Raw genomic sequence first — 17,499 nt, forward strand, 5'->3', positions numbered from 1 at the left:
CATGCTGGCTTGCACACGCACACCCTTGCCCACAACCACGTCCCACTGACAGCGCATGGGAGCTTCTCTGAGAGGCCGGACATGGTTTGTGCTGGTCCCTACTAATGACCAACATCTGGCAAGATGGCTGGAGTGGAAAGCCAGCTGGGGCCAGTGAGCCCTTTGTTAGGAGTGAAGGGGAGGGTTGGATCAGACAGGCCGGAGAGGACTCCTCTAAAAGAAGCCTGCAGATACTCCTGATTCCTCTGCAGAGAGCAGTAGTTGAGCTGCTCTCTGCCTTTATGTTTGTGCCATAAAGAGTTGCTGAAAGACAATAGCATTAAGCCCCCAAGCCAAAGGTCCATGGCTGTATTGTACCATAATATTCAAGCAAGCTTTGCCAGTCCAGCTTGGCTTTGTCTTGAGGCCTTAGTATATATATTGGTGCACAGATATCCTTGACAGATGTTGTTAGGGAGGATTGCTAGGATGATGAGGGGATTTCTGAAAATGCATGTGGGCTGTTAACAGATTTGGGCACCGCACCCTGTCTCACCCCTGGAGGTTATCTGCGGAGGGTGAGAAGCTTGCACCTCAGGAAGGATGGAGTATCCTGGTCCTCTGTGTTGGAGCTGCAGGCAGCAGGAAGCCTCCCACATGCCTCAGCCTGCCTGAGCCCAGGCTGCAGCTGCCCTAAAGGAGCTCTCAGCAAACGTGCCAAAGGCTTTCTGGGCATCAGAGCAGTGATGTTATCCAGCCTTGCTGTTATCATAGCCTTCTTCTTGGGAGTACAGGTTGGAGGGCTGTCAGAGAGGAAGAAACAGATAAAGATTGAGGATATGGAAAGGTAAAGGAAAGAGTAAGGATTTAGTACAAATTAAGTAGATATTTTTATGAATATTGTTTCTACAGTGCTGACCCTTAGGAATTTGATATCTTTCCCTCTCTCTTGTTGTCTCACCATCACTCACCCATACTGTAAGGCATGGGGCAGTGAGTGCTGTAGGGAACATAAGAGTCCCTCTCCCCAGTGCTGCACTCAAACCAAAGCTCTCTTCTACCTGGGTTCAGCAAGGCTGAGCTCTGTCCTGGCTCTCTGGCTTCGAGGTTGAATGTGGGTCCACAGAGGAAGGCTGAGGTTACAGTGTGGCCATGTACCTAATTATTCCCCCGGATCTGCGTATACATGGCATGCCATCACCAGACACCGTCCCACTTGCTCACCACTGACTCAGAAGAGACTGGAAACAACAGTCCCACTCTGATGCTGTGATGAAGATGTAAATGCTCCCTAGTAGGAGCGTATGTGAGTAACCAATTGGGACATTCGGTGTGTGACACTGCTGGGTTGATGGTTGGCATGTTTACTGGATGACTACATCAAGTTGAACAGGGAAGGATTTGGGGAAGACCTTCATGACATCTTTGAGGTTGTTTTGAGATGATATGCAGTTGTTCTGTGGTGGCTGGCTTGACCTCCCTCCTCCTCCTTTCAAGTTCATCAGACAAGCATTAGGCAATCAAAGTCATAAATCCCAGGTATTAAGGAAATGGGGTAATTCTTGTTATATAGCAAGACATTTCTAAGAAGAAAGGAATTCATCTTGCTGTGTATTCAGTGGGGAGCACTCTTTGAAGTGTCATGGTCTGGGGGACTATGACAAAGTTGTGAGTGGGCTGGTGGTGACAAGGCTTTGCCTGTCCCCCCTCCTCACCTTTTCTCCTGTGAGGTCCATATGGGCACTAAGCCCTACTGCTGAGAGGGGACTCTCTCAAGGGCCCTGCTCTTGGGGGGCCATCCACCTCCCACTTGAAAGGCTGGGAGAGAAGCGCTGGGTCTTTGTTCAAAGCCAGAGTGGTAGCCTGTGCAACATACATGGGCTGGTGATTTCTCTCCCTTGGGATGCTCAGGATGCTGTCAGTGCTGCCATATGTGTGCGGTGGGTCACATGTGCTGCTGCGGGTCACATTCACAACGTGACTGTGTATTTGCTGGCTCTCCAAGAGAGGGTCTACAGTGATCTGAAGCACAGGCAAGAAACTGGCTATTCCTATGCTATGCGTCCTTTCTTCAAGGGCCCACCCTTTGAAGGAACTAGTGGTGGCTTGACTGTAGGATCAGCAGATCTTTGCACCTTTATGCCTCACTCCTTTTGCACTCGCATGCTTTGCTTGAGGGCTAGACAGCAAGGGAGAAGTCTCTGATCTCCTGACGTGCCAGACAGGGAGCACTGGAGAGGAAGACCCTCAGCCTGGTGAATAAATGGATCACAGCCGTGTTCCTGTAAGCTGCAGTGGGAAGTTGATTTTTGAGATGGAGTAGTTAGGGGCCTACAGGATGTAACTAGGATCTAATACTGTGACCAGGGCTGCTATGCTAATGTCCTCTCTCCTTGACCTTTAAAGGACAAAGGAGTGGAAGAAGGACCTTGGTGACTGGAATGGGCAGGGAGCTATGAGGACATCTTCATCCAGGCTGTGCAGCTTCTTCCTGACCACTGACCCCCATTTCATTGTTTGGACATCTATGCTGCCAGATGCAGGTCCCAGTATACTGCATGTTTGGGATGCAAGGAGCTCCAATGAGCTTCAAGGTGTCTGAGAACTTGAATGTTAAGTCCAGAGCAGGCCTTCAGCTGGGGGACACTGCAAGTCAGACCCGTAGGGGAATTTGACATTTAAACTGCTATTGAAACTAATTCTCTTACTACTGAGCACTGTGCCATCTTGTCAGCTGAGGTCTGCTGCTGTAGAACAAGTGCAGCTAAGCCTGAGTCATGCTTCAGTGAAGTAGCAGACAGAAGCACTGAAGCCTACAGAGACCAAGTGGATCGTGGAAGCACATGAGTTCAGGCTGTGAGACTACAGTAAAAGACATCTTCCCAGGCCAACTTCTGACCCTCCTGTTCTGCTGAGCAGTGGGCTGCTGGGAGATGTGAGGGACAGAAGCCTCCAAGAAGAGCAAGCTCCTGAGTGGAACCCAAAGCACTAATGGTGGGACATAGGGATTGACCTGACAATTGTTTTGGCCTTAAGAGTCCTTCCTGAACACTCAGACCCGGGCAGTGACAAGTGAAAAAAGAGGGGCCTGGGAGAGGAAAAAATGGTACAAAGAGGCACAGATGGTTTGGTTGGGGTTGAGATAAACCAATGCCAGCATTTCTTCCCACTGGGTTAATACTTAGCAAAAGCAATTACTAAAACATGAGCCTCCCACAATGGCCTCTCGGACTTGGCCAGAGGATGTGCCAGGAGTGTTTGTAGACTGAAAGCCCTGGCAACAATGGTTGTCTGCATCATGGATGGGTGTTCAGGTGTGTGACTGAGTAGGGCTGAATCTGGCTCCCAAGCATAAAAGTTGGTTTAATGCCCTCTCCACAGGCTATTAGCTTGCTGCAAGGTCAAGCTGGCATGTCGGGCTTGGGGAACCTTGCTGAGAGCACTCGTGAGCAGGGGCTTGAGTTTAACTCTGCAGGTGGCAGGAGCTTGCTGAGGAGCTGAAACAAGATGTCTGGCGAGACAGCCCCATTCCTGACCCCAGAAGTGGCTGTGACGTTCTGCCAGCCCAAACGGATCTGTGTCTGCACCAATGGGGGTGGAGGGACACGGGGGCTGTGGTGATTCTAGTGCTTGTGCCTTCAAAGGAGGGGTGAGACCAGCAGGGGCTTCCCCCGCATCCTATTGTGATGCAGGCAGGCTCCCCAGCTGCAGCCTGGGATGGATGCCATGCTAGTGAGGATGCTCTGAGTCACGGGGTGTCTGCACGCTGCACAGCCCGGCTCCGCACGGCAAGCGGTGCGCCTGCAAGCCCTCATCACAGCCCGCACGTAAACGGCCCCTCCGGCTGTCTGTCCTCTGTGTCATGGGGGTCAGGTTCCGGTGGTGGGATTTCTCTGTGCAGGGCACAGGAGTTTGCATGCAGAGAAAATTCCTTGCAGCTGGAAATAGTCTCCAAGACATACTAAGATGAGACAGAATGAGTGACAGAGGTGCACTGAGCCCCTGCTGCTCTCACTGAGGGTCACCTTGATCTTCCCCATCTCCAGCCTTAGCTGCTGGTAGTGCTGCTAATACAGCTATGGCTTGGGAGCACCCAATGGGAACCACAGCTGGGGGCTGGTAGAGCAGCCATTCTTCTAGGAATGTCCCTGAGCAGGTGGGGAGTCCCTGGGGTGTTTTGCTGTATTTTGCAGGGTTGGTCCCCGTAGTGAGCACATGGACAGATGTCCTGGGGGGTGCTGCCTCCTGCATGCATTGTCTCTCATCTGCAGCACCCAGCGATGGTGGCAGCTGCCTGGGCTGCAGGTAAGGCATGGGAGAAAAGTGGAACTGTTTGCATTTGGCCCTCTGGGTGAGCACAGGGAGGATGCTCACACCCCAAAGCTGCCTCTCACTCAGTGTGTGTGGGAGGGACATGTACTTTGGCACGGGCCACGTGTGGATGCCAAACAAGCAGCCAGCAGAAAGGCAAATATTTTGGCTACCCCAACACATCTGTTTAGAAGCAGCTCAACCCCAATTCTAAACAAAATGGGGAAGAAAATACTTTAATTGAAGACATGTCCCTCAGAATGCAAGCTCTTGGCTGGGTCCCAGTATTGGCAGCTCTGTTGGGAGATTGTATGTCACACAGATGAGGCTATAGCCCAGGCTCTGATGCAAGCACTCTGTGATGCTTTTGAGCTGGTCACATTGTGCCCTGAGGAAGCAGAGGGAGGCTCTGCACAGACACAGTGCTCTCATTCAGTGCACACACTCCCAGCATCACTCCTCCCCATCACCCTGCCTGCCTTTTGACAAAGCAGCATCCTTTTGCTTGAGATGTAGAGTTCCATCTCAGTGGTTGGTAGCTCCTGTCCTACTCTTTCTTCATTTTTCAAGGGAAGGGTTCAACCCCAGGGATCCTGAAATGGATCAGCTGTTTTCCCAGCAGCCCCTGGCTCTGTGTGTGGGACGGAGATTATCAGATTTGGAGCAGATGATCCCAGTGCATTGACAAACCCATTAAGAATCAGTGGCAGCTTAGACACTGTTTTCTTGGTAGACTTTTTTGGCTGGCCTCAGACCCTGTCAAATCTTTCCTATACCCAGAGGCAAATCTGCAAAAATAGCTTCAGGTGAGAAATGTGTGAGTAATAGAAACAGGAGGTTCCCTGAGATTTCTGTCTGTTTCCTGGTGAGCTCTGCAGCCCTTCCTGAGCTCAGAGGTATTGCAAACATTTAAGTTAAACTCAGGGTAAGGGATGCCTAAGCTACGATTGTGACAGGGTTTGTGTCTCCTCCCTCCCTTAGGGGAGGAACTGGGAGTCCAGCAACCCCCAGGACCTCCTGCACCCAGCAGGGAGTAGAGCCCCCAGGGATGGGTCCTGGCTTTCCAGCAAGGTCCCCCTGGGGTGTCACTAGGGCCGCCCTGGTGTTAGCCGGGGGAATATTCCCACAGATGCCCTATCCCTGCTGGAGCTGTCTGTGCTCTAGCTGGAAGAGAGGCAATGGTTAACTGCTGCACCCTGGTTGTTTTTGCATGGCCTCCTCTGCTGTACCCTGCCAGTGTCCAGGATGTAATAAGTGTTAATTCTGGCTTCCCAGGCGGAGATGATGGGGGCAGGGAGTGTCTCGGAGGAAACCCTCAGCTCATGTCAATCAGTGTAACTTTTTATTTTACAGATCACGCTGCACAGCGCTTCCAAGTATGAACAAATCTAAATGAAGACAGCTGGCAGAAGCTCTCATCATCTAACTCCTTCCAGATGTGTACTTGTATGCTGCAGTTCCTGACTGGTGACACCTCCGAGGGAATCCCTGGGGACATGGAGGTGATGGGGTAGGAAAGGGGCATGCCAGAAACCTGGTGGTGGGTTGGCATCAAGATATCTCCTCAGGGGCTGAGGCCTGGAGTCCCTGCATAGGGGAGCCCTCACCATCCCTCTTGGGGTCAGCAGGTTGCAGTGGGTTGTGCAGGGGCTGCCCTGCAGAGCACCTGGGCATCTCTTTTTGCGTACAGCTACTTAATTCAAAGTAGTGTCCTGTGGAGATAGATGCTTCATGGCCTGGAATCCGGGCAACCACACTTAGGATAGTGGTGCTGGAGTGAATTAGTGATGTTTTCTGATAATGAGTTGAGGTTGAAGTATTTATGCTGCTTCCAGCCTGGGAGCCTATTCAGGTCTCCCTGCATGGTGCCTCTCAGCACTGCAGGGATGTCTGAAATCAGTTTGGGTGGGAAGATTTATAAATCCTGCTGCCCCCCCCACTGGGGTATTTACTCCTCACGTCCCGTTTACGGTCCTGCTTGGCTTGGGTTGTGCTGGAGCCACGCATAGTTTCCACTGGGTTTAGTTCTCACACTTCTGTGGGAAGGCTATGTCAGCTTTGCAAGCTGGATTCTGGGTGCTCCTTGGTGACTAACAAAATATGGGTCAGGAATCAGGGTGACCAAGTTGGTGTGATTCCTCCAGCCTCAGGTGAGAGATCACATCTTTCCAGAGCATTGCCTTGTTCATGACATCCCTCTGAAAATGCAGAAGCCTGGGTCCAGGATTGTTTCTTAGATGGAAGAGTTATTTTGGGTTTTTCTGTGTCTCTTCTTCTCTCCCCCTCCCTCTCCACACCTTTGTAATTAACCTCTGAACTCCAGTTAATCCCAGGATTAGTATGTCATAGGCTGTCGGATGGAGCTCTTGCCACCTCTGGTGCTGTCTCAGCATCCCTGGCAAACTTTCAGGGGGGTCTGGAAAGCCCTCTGGGGAAGGAGGAAGCTCCTAATGGATGCGGGTGGCCAGAGCTTGCAGATGGTGAGGGCTAATCTGGTGTCACCTGCATCTAATGGCGATCTCTCAAAGAGCCCATGCCTGCCTGAGGGAAGAATCACTCAGAAGTGAGGGGTGTGCTTCAGGCCCACCTTCTTCAAGGCAGAGAGAGCTGCATGGGGAAGGGGAAATCTGCTGGCTGAGCTGGTAGTTTTTGGTGTAGCCTCTCCTCCAGGGCCAGCAAGATGAAGCTGGTTACATGCATGGGGCACCTGAACTGGCATGCTCTCCCCTCGCACTGGCTGTGCTCACAGTGAGATGTGTGGGCTCTGATCATCCTGGGAACAATTCATGCTCATGAGCCCCTCCAGAAGTCCACCTGGAGCTCCTCACTGGAAGTTGCCTTCGGCTCCCAAAGGTTGATCTGGCCCTGCTTCTGGCTCACACAGGTGACTAGTGAGCATGTTGGACTCAGTGTGAGAGACACTGTGCATTAACCAGCTGCAGGACAGTGCTTTCTGTCTCCAGTGTCGTCTTGTCAAGCAGGTCCCAGCCAAACCTAGTACATTGATGGTGGCCCAGCTGCAGCCATGTCTCTGCCCTGAGACATTCTGAGCCCCAGAAGCCACAGCTGAATGTACTGCCCCTACGCTGGGTCATGATGTACTTTCTTCTACATGGAGAGTTTTGCTATAGGGGTGATGTGCTGTAAGTGTAAATGAAAATGGAGGTGCATGTTCCTCAGGGGATGCCAGACCTGATTCCTGTGATATCAGGGGGAGCCCAGGCTGCACCCTGAGCATCAGGATGTGCTTTGTTTGTAAACAAAGTGAAAGAAAGCGTGAGTGGAAGGCTGGGAGGGTCCCACTGCTGCCTTGCAGGGAGCGGGCACTGGGCAAGCCTCAGGCAGGCGCTGGGGAATCCCCAGCTGCAGGGAGGAAAACTGCTGGGAAGCAGCACTGGCAGCTTCTGTGAAATGCTTTCATTCATCGCTGGCCAGGCGGGAACCAGTGCTGGCAGCAGGCGGCGAGGGGATGTGTTTTATTCCCAGCAGTGCTGGTGGGGGCTGGTTTTGATCAGAAGTGATCTGGCTCAGGACCTCAGCAGAGCCGATGGCTGCGGCCTGTAGTGCTGTGCAGCTGGGGGAGGCCGGTGGTTGTTTGCATTTGAAGGGGCCTCGTGGTTGAATGGCTTCCAAGGCGGCTTCCTTACCTCCTTTTTATCGCCGCTATTATTTTTTAATACACTTCCCCCGTTAGCTTCTAACGGCACTGTGGCTGAGGGGCCTGGGGATTCATTTCCTCCTACTGGCCGCTAGCTCAGCTCACTGGCCAACTCACTGCTGCCGCAAGGGCTTGGCCCTGTGCTCGGGGACTGAGGCACTTTGGCATGTTATGGAGAAGAGGCGTGCACCATGGGTTAAATAAGATCAGGGGAGCAGCAGGAGCACAGCTCTCCTTGTGCATTATGCAGGGCAGGGGGAGCGTTTCATTCTCTTTTTGACAGCACTCTCCTCTGGATCTGCTAAGAGGATTTCCTCCAGTCCTGAATTAGATCAACTATGTTGTTAGTAACGATAATCAAAGCACCATTATTAATATTAATGCTCACTATTTGCTGCTGTTTGTGGAACTGAACATAAAGGAACTCAAGCCTTCACAAAGAGGTGACATGGCAGGTGCCACCAGCTCATCTCTTTCTGCCAGCTTCTGCACTTTTTTTCCCCCTTTTCCCCCCAGAAAGCTCTCCCTGCCCTGCTGCTGGCACTGAGGCTGTAGGGGGTGGTGCTGTGGAACCTGCAGGGAGCTGAGCAGATCTGGGGAAGCCCAGGCTGGGCTGCACTTGAATCGTAGACTTGCAAAATGCCACTGTGACAGAGATGCTTGACTTGGGGAGGCCACCTCTAGCACAGCTGAGAGCAGTTCTGTCACTGCCAGAGGACGCAGCATATTCAAGGTTCATTCCACACTGATACAGAGAGAGGGCAGCAGTGCCAGGGGAGGCAGACGTGGAGGGCATGAGCAGGAAAGGTGATGGGGTCCCACCAAGGGACCAGCCCCAGCAGGCAGAGGGGATCCCAGCCCAGGGTAAGCAATAGACATATAAATGGCATATGTTCTATCTCTGCTGGCTCTCAGTCTTCAGAGGAAGGTGCTAACAACTTCCTTTGCACTTTATTCCCTTCTTCCTCTGCCTTCCCCATAGGGGCTCTTTGCCCTTGCTGTAGCACCTCAGATTCTTGTCCAGTGTTGTTGCTGGCTGGCTTTGAGGAGAAGCCTCATGCTAGCACATACTGCTTTGCTTGCCTTCCTGTGCTCGGGCACTTCTCTCCCCAGTTGACATGCTGAAGATAACATATCTTCTCTCTCCTTGCCTTGCTCCCCTTTCACTCTATGTATTTCTCTCTCTGTTCGTCCCCATGACTGAAACTTGGCAGGGAATTCAGAGAAGAGCTTAGTATTCAAAATGACTGCCCCAAGGACAGCCCAGAATTGGAGGGGGTAAGGATCTGCTGGTTTCCATCATTTCCATGCCAGCTGTGAACAAGCTTTCTTCTCCCCTTGCTACTGCCACAGGGTACTCTGGTCTGGAAGCTGCCCATTGAGGGTGCTTGGCATGAGCATGGACTTTGACTTTCCTCACTGCTCTGTCTTTCCCTGTGCTGGTGGTACCTTCCTTGTCAGAGCATTGTGAATAATTCTGAGCCTCAGAATGAAGAGGAAAAGAGGTAATACAGGGAGTCACTTGAAAAACAAGTGAACTCAAGCAAGGGAGTACTGTGGCCTTGACAGTAGCTTGAGGTGGGGGAAAAAGGGTTAGTGTGGTCCTGGAATGAATGGTGTAGGGAAACACAGAGAAGCTTTACTGTGTCACATCTTTCAGTTTTTGGTGAAGGGGGCACAGGCTGAAATGCCAAGGAGACAAACACCAGGCAGATAACAGGGATTGTTGTGCAATCCTGGAACCCAGCCGAACACTAAAGTGCAGGATGTATGTCACACCTTTAATAACCAATGAGCAGCATTTGCCAGATGCTCCATCAAATGCCCCAGGTGGTGCTGTTTAGCCACTTGGTGCCAACATCCAAAGTGCCTTTGGTTGGGGCCAAAGACAGCAGTGAGGAGCTGGGCCCATGTGGTCAGGAGAAACCCTGTGCAGTCTTTTAAGAGTTGGTGATTAGATATGGCACAACAAGAGAATGGTTTGTGGTAGCTGCCTGGACTGTGAAATCAGCTTCTATTGCTCCACCTTGGTGTGGCTCTGGTGGCATTTTTATAGCATGAAGCTATGGCATCTTGTTTGTACCACAGCTCTGGGCAAGGCTCAACTTTGATGTGCTGTAGTTTTGTTCTTGCAGTTCCCCAGAGAGACGTCTGTTAGGCAACATCCCAGCTTCCCCATGGGGCAGTGCAGATGCAAGCATCTGCCATCCCTGGCAGTGTTCAAGAGGCATCTGGATAGGGAGCTAGGAGATGTGGTTTAGTGGTTTTCTGTAGGTATGGTAAGGGGAGGACAGTTGGACTAGATGATCTTGTAGGTCCTTTCCAACCTTGTGATTCTGTGGTTCTATGATCATTAAGTCTGGAGAAGATATGAGGGAAAGACGCAACTGTAGCTAGCAGACACTGCCTAATCTTGGGCTTGGTGGGATTGAGGTGATGTGAGCAGTCTGCTCAGAGTGGGTCTTTGGGAATCTCTGCTCTGATAAAGCAGATCTGAAGAATGACAAGGAGAGGTAGCCTTTATTAGCCACACTTTCCCTTTCTTTTTCAAACGTGTAGATGGTGGCCAGACCATCCGAGGTTTGCTTGATACTTCTCAGAGTTGTAAAAGTGCCTCCTGGGTTCTGTTAGGAAGCCTTTGGTGTCTCCCATGAAAGATCTTGGGCAGCCTCAGCTCCCTCATTGACTTCAGGCATCCACCGGCATGCTTTAAGGGAAGCCAGACTGGAGAGTTAGCTGTGATGGCCCCTGGAAGCCACCATCTCTCAAGCGGAAAGGAGCTTTATGAGCATTACTGGAAGCTGCTGTGGCTGAGTTACCAGAAATAAACCACTTCAATTTGTGGCCAATTGCTCGCAGACCACTGCATTTCCCACTCTGGTGCCTGGGCCACCTTCCTATTGCCGTTCCTTCTTAAAGAGATGTTCTGTAAACGTAACCCACTGCTCTTGGTGCTTAGGGTAGGAGGCAGTGGGGCAGGAAGACAAAGCTAGGTGCCTTGCTGAAGGTTCCTGTTAGCAGGAAGCGCCTATTTCTTTTCTCTTTTTTTGTGGGGGGGAAGTGCCTTTTCTGGGAACTTCTGTGTTTCCAAAGAACTAGCAAGAATATCTCCTAATTCACAGGCAATTGCAGGGCTGGGGGCAGGAGGTAGCTGAAATGAGAGGGCTCTGCCCACAGCCCGGGAGCAGAGGATGTGTCCCTGCAGAGGTACAGATGCCTCAAACTGAGGCTTTGCATGCATGGGGGTGGCCGGATAAGTGGCCTTTGGGCAAATGCTTCCGTGCCATTCTCCTGATTGTCTTTAATTAAACTGCACATTTGACTTATGAGCTGTGTTAACCTTCTTCTCACAAGGAAGTATGAGGCTGATGCCTACACAGACATCAGCAGCTTTCTTTTCCCACCACCCCAGGTGAATGGGGACATGAGTAGTTAGCCCTGGCTCCCCGGGGGAAAAACTGATGAGGAGGGATTTGCTTTCTGCAGAGGAAGGAAGGAAGAACTGTGAGCCGCCTCTGAGGCTGAGACTAGGGACTTGTCAAAAGCATGCTCTCTCTGCTGCACTGTGAATGCAATGGGGCCTGTGTAGCAAACTGGCCAGTTTGGTGAAGATCCCAACTCCAAAAAGCTCATCCTGCTGCCAAACAACACCTGGTTTTCTTCCCCAGACTTAGGAGGAAGGAATGTGTATGGTTCTGCATCCTGAAACTGTCAGTGTGGTGATATTCAGCCTCTCTTGATGCTGGTAGCTTGTCAGAGGTTGGGAACCAGCACAGACCCTTTCCCAGGGATGCAGGTTGTCCTGGTTCAGATGCCCCATGTGATGACCCCAGGTTGGGGCAGTACCTGGCTCTGGAGTGAGTTCAGGTGAGGCCAATGGGTATTTTTATGTCAAAATTCTGTCTTACACCTGAAATAACACCTGATAACTCAGCATGCCTGTGCCATACCCTATCACATCGTCTTGTGGAACTGGAATGACAGTCCTCAGACAGGGGGCTGCCAGGCCACATCACTGGCACAGGGCCCTTTCCTTCTCACGATCCCTCTTTCCCAAAGCCCTCAGAAACCCATGTGGAGAAGGTTATGGGCTCCACAAACCATTCTTATGAATGACAGCCAGCTCTTTGCTGTCCCCCAGCCTCTTCCCTGCACCATGGCCAGCAGTGCCTGTGCTGCATGGCTGAAGGGCTAGTTTTCTGCATCACTTGGCAGGTAAAGTCCTTGCTGTGTGGTAGTCATGGCTATACACATTGGGCTGTGGGACAGAGGCTGATTCCTTGTCACAGAGTAGAAAAGTGGACAGGGTGTAGACCCAGAGGGCTATGTACAACAAGGATAGAATTGCCCATCCTTGCACCAGCAGAAGGTGGCAGATACTTTGTCTTCATCCCAGAAGATCTCAGGACAAACCCCATTCTCTCAATCAACTGATAGAGGATGGTGGAACTTGTTCAAAGGGTTCTATCCACTCATCCACACAAAAACATGCTTTTCTCTGTTATTCCCATCCTGCTGCTGAGCTGTGAAGTTCCCAAGAGTCCAAGAGTAGAGAAAAACATTCAGGCTCAGCTTCTGGCTGAGTTGTGCAGTGCGTGTGTCAGCGCTTCGGGTGCAATCAGTTTTCCTTTGGTCAATGAGTTTCTTCCGTTGTTTGGGTGGGCCTTGCACAAGCCTTTGAGGGAGAGCAAAGGCTTTTTTAGAAAGTGGAATATATGACTGTGAAACCACAAGAATGATGGAGGGTTTCAGCCGTGGGTAGAGGAGCCAAAACAGCTCCTGGCTGTCAGGATATTAGTCACTATCACTATCACTTTCCTGGTGATCAGTTCCCTGCTACCCACCTTTCGTCAGCAGCCTAATGCTCCGTGAATCATGTGGTGGGGTTTTGGGAAGACCACGCTTTCCTCTCTAGCTGAACAGTTCCAAGGGCCTGATGACTACGACCATGACATAAAAAAAATGTTGGTAAAGTAACCACAACACACTCATTTTGGAAACAGAAGAATTCAAATGGACAGTTTCCCTTTATACTTAGGAGTAAAGCCACAGGTCCTGAAAAAGCTCTAGCTGGTACGAGGCTGAGCACGTGTAAGAATCGGAGAATATCTGAGATATGATATTAGGAAAAACTATTCAACTAATGCTGGAGCAGGCAACCTAAGAATGGAGTTCCTTCCTGTGGTATTTTTGGAGAGGCTTAGACTTGCATCTCCCAGATAGAGCTGATGATGCCCACTCAGCAACATTGCCTTTCGTGTTTACATGTCTATGACTTATCCTTCTTCCCATCCTGGAATACAAATCAATGTTTAATGTTTCTGTTTTTAGATTGAGAGCTCTCTGATGGGCTCAGCTGATCCCACTGTGAGCACTACATCCCTCCATGGCCATTTTCTGCCAGGGATCTGCTGTCCTCATGATTGAGATGGCTCCTGGGGAAATGTCTTAGAGCAGAGGATGGAGTAGAGGAGTACAGTAAACATGGCCCAAACTGTAATGTAAGAGCAAGCACTACTGCCATGGTATTGGTGAGACCCTGCAGGAATACTTGCAAGGGCAGCTCGGTGCCTTATCAGCTCCAGGAGTGGCTGCTCTGGCAGTGGCAAAGCAGCAAACCCTGCCACACCTGGGTGTGACAGGAGGAGACTGCACTGAGCTCACTTGTATGTGCTACCAGATGTGGGGAGTTTATCCAGTGTTACAGAACCATTAAGGTTGGAAAAGATCTCTAGGATCATCTCGTCCAACTACCAACTGTTAATGTTATTTTGGTTTATTTAAGACAGTGCTGCTGTTTCTCCCCAAGACTTCTGCAGTGATACCAGGAGGTGATGGAAACATCTGCCACACTCCTCTTCCTGGCATCCCACTGCTACCCATTGCACAGTGCCACTGTGCTGCCCCATGCAATTTGGGAAGCCACCTCCATCCTGCAGCCTGCTCCCAGACGGGGCGGCAAAACCTCAGCCCCCCTGGCCCCCAGCTGCACAACGGATGGGCTGTGTGACCTGCCGGCTCCCGACATGGTTGCTATAGGAAAGGGAAGAGGCTGGAGGGAATGTGTGGGACCTATTCACACCCCTAGCCCCGATTCACAGTGCCCCTGAGGTAATGTTTGCCTGGCTTGCTGTGGCCTTGCCTGATAAAGGGGCCTCCGTAAAGCAAGGAGTGGGGAAGAGCTGCCCGAGGGTGGGAGAAATATTTGCCTCGAATGGGGAGGTAATGGGGGAATAAGAAAGGACCTTTTGACTAAGGGTGAGGTGGGGGTCTGGCTGTGCACAGGGGGTGTCAGGGCAAATATAGCAGCTGGGCAGTGGTGTGCGACAGGCGTGGGCATCAGGCTGCCAAAGGCCTGTAGCCAAATGCAGCTCCATTTTGAGTGCCAAAAGGCAGGAAGGTTTGTACGCCTGACTGATGCTTGTCTGTCTGTCTTTCTGCCTACCTGTCCTGTCCTGAATGAGCTCATCATTCAGACTGTTGTTATTATAGTTGTATTTCTGCTTTTGTACAGCCAGAATGCCACTTGGCCTGATAGAATGCAGGATGGATTTTGTTCTGGAAAAACCCTTCCAGCTGCATGTGAATTCTAGGAAACAAAAGCAAAATTCCCATTGCCTAAAAGCCAGCAAAACAAAACTCCCTTGCCAAAATATCCTCACACAGAACAGCACTGGGTGAAGAGAAAATTTGGCACAGGGCATGCACTGGCAACTTCTTAAGTTTTTATAGCTGATCTTAACAAATGTCCTTTTTGTACCCTGTTCTCCACGACAGGGCTGATCAAAGCAAAGTGGCGAGCGCACTGCTGCTGCTCGGATGCTTTGCAGGATGCATCCAACTCATGAAGCAAGAGCCCATATCCAACAGCAGCAACTGGGCTCTGAGCTTTTCTCCCTGCCATGATGGAGGAGTGAGAAGGGTGGTGGGAACATCTGGCTTCTGAGTTCCAGAGAAATAAAACCAAGCCCTGGGAGGAGATGTGGGGAATTTGAGGGAAGGGCCAGTGCAGATGGGCCCCATTTGGTCAATGGTGGCCAAAGCTCAGTGTTACCGGAGCTGGAGTAACGTGCATAGCAAGGAACCAGTCCAGCTGTTCCTCTGCAGGACCGCATTTTGGACGAGCTGCAGCTGTTTGGCCAGGAGGCACAGTGTCAGTGGGCAAGGCTGGGTGGATAGCTCTTCCCAGTGTGGGTCAAAAGAAAACAGAAATGGGAGCAGGATGGGAGGAGAAAAAAAAAAAAGTAGCTAATGTTATAATGGCATTTTCTCGTGGGAAGGGAATATAGTCCACAGCCCTGGTAAAAAAGAAACAGAGGGGGCTGGGGCACTGCTATTGAGAATGGCTGGGAGCCTGGGAAAGCGCTTCTATAATGAGAAAGGGAAAAGATGAGGGTGATTTAGGATAAGAAATGTTGTCGTTGGCTTCAACTAGAAGGAGCGCAGGTCTGCTCCTCCTCCTACTTTTTGTGTGGCACCTATCATCCTGGGACACGAGCAGCTTGCAAAGAGACCTGGCTCCAAGGGAGCTGGGAACATGGTTTATAAACACCTCTGCTTTCACTGAGAATAGAAAACCCCAGAAGTGGGTTTCTTACCCTTCCTCCAGCCAATAGTCCCTCACTCAGGAAAAAAAAAGGAAAGCATAGAAATGAAGCCCTTTTTGTATGTTATGGGAAAGGAAAGGAAAGGAAAGGAAAGGAAAGGAAAGGAAAGGAAAGGAAAGGAAAGGAAAGGAAAGGAAAGGAAAGGAAAGGAAAGGAAAGGAAAGGAAAGGAAAGGAAAGGAAAGGAAAGGAAAGGAAAGGAAAGAGAAAAGAAAAGAAAAGAAAAGAAAAGAAAAGAAAAGAAAAGAAAAGAAAAGAAAAGAAAAGAAAAGAAAAGAAAAGAAAAGAAAAGAAAAGAAAAGAGAAAAGAAAAAAGAAAAGAAGGGGAGGGGAGGGGAAGGAAGTGGAGAGGAGGGAAGGGAAGGGAAAAAGAAACTGATGACTTTGGAGAAGTGGTGTTCAGAGAAGTGGCTTTGGACTTTGAAGGATAGCAACAGGGGTGGGGAATGCTTTTCTTTTTTTGCTTTGCTTTGGGGTTTAATAAGAGTTTTGCAGTTTCGTCACCCCCTGCAGCAGCCTTTCCACAGATGGCAGCCTGCCCACTGGGGAACGATGCACTGGGGATGTGCAGGAGAGCAAGGAGGGAACTGGGCCTTACTGTAAGCTCTGTCTTTTATTTCAGCAGTTTGATTGATTGGGGTTCTGCCATTGGGTCAGCTGCCGTTAATCCTGTATTTGTATTTACCCGATACATCTCTCACTCCATTTTCTGGAATTCCCCTGCTCTGATGGCTGCATTGGGGAACATTTAGCTTTCATTTGTGTGCAGAAGAAACCAAACTCATTTGAATTTTGCTGCTTCTTAAGCTCAAAGTTCCCCTTGCCCATTTTTTTTTCCCAACATTTTTAACAGGGATCAAAGGATGTTTTTACTCTTGCATGAAGCTGTTTCTTTAAAGCCTGTGTTACAAGTGATCTGGTGAGGCTGTGCACTGATGCTGAGCCCTCTGAGAGCTCCTGTGGCTAGCGCGGATTAAAGGAACTAGGTCAAATTTCTAAACTATAGCATACATCTTTCTTCTGTTCCAGCTGGACTATCTATAAAAGCTGGAAAAGAAAATCAGAGTCCTGGAAAGAGGTTTTGCTGGATGTGCACTTCCCAGAACTCCCCCGAAAAGCAATCCAACTGTGCAGGCTGCAGCGGAGGATCTTCAAAAGGTTTTTCCTAAATCAACCCAGCCGGCTGAAATCCACTGGGAAAACTTTTGAGAATATTGCTTGCAAGATGGATGGATAATGCAAAAAGCACAAAAACAATACGGAAGAAAAGACATTTTTCTACATGGTGCCACTCCCAGCATTATTTTATGTAAACCAAAGCATAAATAAATGTGTTTCTCCTTCAGCCTTAAGTGCAGGTAGGAGGACATCACCGTCCACTGCGAAACAGTGCTCCCTGGCATGGGGAAGAAAACTGTTCCCATGTATACAGCAGCACTGCAGAGTGGCTTGGGGTAAGCAAGGAGAAGTTACCCACACATCAAAGCTCCTTAAGGGGAAGAACAAGGCAGAGCACGGTATGCTACCATCCTTGGTGGGAAATGTGAGTACCATTTCCACCCACTGGGCAGAGGGGCTGTGCTATTGAACTTGTTCCATCTGTAGCTTCTATGAAACAGTGCTGGCCAGCCTGGAAACTAGCCAAAACAACATCCTGGTTCTGCAGCAAGTGCTGTGGGATCAGACCACACGTGACGAGGACCCCAGCTCCGTGTTGCATTGGGAAGAGATGGCTGTCATGACCCCTGCTGCGCCCTGGGAAAGTCGTTTGGCTGTGGCTCACAGGAAGGAGAAGGTTTGCTTTCTCCAGATCCAGGATTTCCTCTTAGGCCTTCCTCATGTGCTGCATCGCATCTTACCCTGCTCTCACATGCTGGGGCCAGCAATCACCCAAGCTATTAGCCCTCCTGTGCTGGCCCTGGGGCTGCACCCTGGCTGCCTGGTC

At 50.4% G+C, this 17,499-nt stretch overlaps 1 long non-coding RNA gene across 1 annotated transcript in view; it reads left to right on the forward strand.

The window, feature by feature from the left end:
- The window catches only part of LOC140250370 (uncharacterized), a 38,727-nt gene extending 21,553 nt beyond the window's left edge, over nt 1-17,174 (forward strand). The window contains exons 3-4 of the long non-coding RNA XR_011903149.1: nt 5,644-5,800; nt 16,584-17,174. This is a non-coding gene — a long non-coding RNA (uncharacterized lncRNA). The remainder of the gene's footprint in view (nt 1-5,643; nt 5,801-16,583) is intronic.
- The last annotated feature ends 325 nt before the right edge of the window (nt 17,175-17,499 follow it).

The sequence above is a fragment of the Excalfactoria chinensis genome, chromosome 3 (assembly GCF_039878825.1).
Source record: "Excalfactoria chinensis isolate bCotChi1 chromosome 3, bCotChi1.hap2, whole genome shotgun sequence".
NCBI classification, from domain to species: Eukaryota; Metazoa; Chordata; class Aves; order Galliformes; family Phasianidae; genus Excalfactoria; species Excalfactoria chinensis.